We start from the raw sequence: 1,684 nt of genomic DNA, 5'->3' as shown, positions 1-1,684 counted from the left end.
TATATATATGTATAACATCCGAGTTGATCGGTAGCCTAGCACTAGCACAGTAACCAATGAGAACTAGCGCTATCTCAGCGAGTTATACACACCGATTAAAAATTGGGAGGCACCTGCTCTTGGCACATGAAATAAAGAAGGATTGTCCCATCTTTTTAGGCTAGTTGCCGGTCTCGGAAAATACTTTTGAGTCTCTTTGTCGTATTTTCATGTTTTTTAAAGCCTATTTCGCTGTCTTTTCCTTCATTACGTAGCGGTTTGTGCACCAGCAACAACATGATCTGGAAAAAATAGAGATCTTAACTCGCATCATCATCATCATCATCAATGCCTTTCACCCCAGGCAGGGTATAGGCCACATCCGAGCTCCTTCCAATTATCTCTGTCCCGAGCCATCCTTCCAAGCTCGTTTCAAGTGAGCTTCATTTCTCTCATGTCCCTTTCTACGCATCTCCTCCATGTTTCCCGTGACCTACCCCTGCCTCGTGCTTCTTGTGGGTTCCACTGCAGTGACTGTCTTGTGATGCTTCCGCTGGGCTTCCTTAAGGTGTGTCCCATCTATCGCCACTTTCTTAGTCCTATTTCTTGCATACCACTAGAAAAACTCCAGTACATTTGAGACACAAAGAAAACAAATCCACACTTATTAAAAAAGCAAAAAAGAATTATTTTTATTGACAGATACATAGCCACACTGCGATTCTGTCAGAGGAAGAGCATAATTGATTTTTTAATTCTTTCAGGAGGACATACTAGCACATAAAGTGCAGATTGTCAGAAAAGAAAGTGACCAATTGGTTGTCCTCGTAATCACAAAGAATTGAGTAAAAAGACAAATCAATGTAATCTAGTTAAGGTGTCGTATTTATCAGGGATTTAATTTCAGAGCATGCACAGACTGAAGGACGCCCTTGCCTTCTTGAGAATCGCTTATCTGGTTAAGAAACACCGGAATACAGTCAAGCAGCTAATGAGCCAAGCTTTAAAATAACTTTCCTTTCCCAAATAAACCGTTTTAAACGTTTAATATAATTTATATAACCAGGCCATGCAAAAAAGGGGGAAAAAAAGAAAAAAGCATACTAAAAACCCTCTAACCAAGACCCAAAATCAACGAATTGCAGCTAATAAAAGTAAAGCAGTATGTTGAACATTAATACTGTGTAATATAACATATAAATTAACCCCACACCATCTCACCCCCAAAGGACTGTACTGACCTACAAAGGAGAAGATAACTTCTGATTTTACTGTAATCTCAACTTGGCACCATGCTTGACAGAACAGTGAACAGATGTATTACTAAGCCATTTCGTAAATACATAGTATTTGCGGAAGCGGGAAAATTAGCTTAATTAAAAGCTGTTTTAACTTTCCAAAGGAAAGAACCCTACCGTAAAGGTAGGATTAATGAGCTCTGTAATTATACATGTATAATATATACATGCATAAAGGAAAATATATTTGTAATAATATACATGGTACATGTATATATATTAATATGATCATTAAAAAATACAAAATATGCACACACACAGACTGGTAAAACGCACAATATAAAGCAGAATAAGAGGTACGATTGATACATAGTTAGATGGAGAGATAGATGGACAGACAGATAGATAGATGGATACATAGATAGATAGATAGATCGATAGATAGATAGATAGATAGATAGATAGAT

This window comes from Aplysia californica, unplaced genomic scaffold, assembly GCF_000002075.1.
Source record: "Aplysia californica isolate F4 #8 unplaced genomic scaffold, AplCal3.0 scaffold00072, whole genome shotgun sequence".
Taxonomy (NCBI): domain Eukaryota; kingdom Metazoa; phylum Mollusca; class Gastropoda; order Aplysiida; family Aplysiidae; genus Aplysia; species Aplysia californica.
This window is presented reverse-complemented; position numbering follows the sequence as displayed.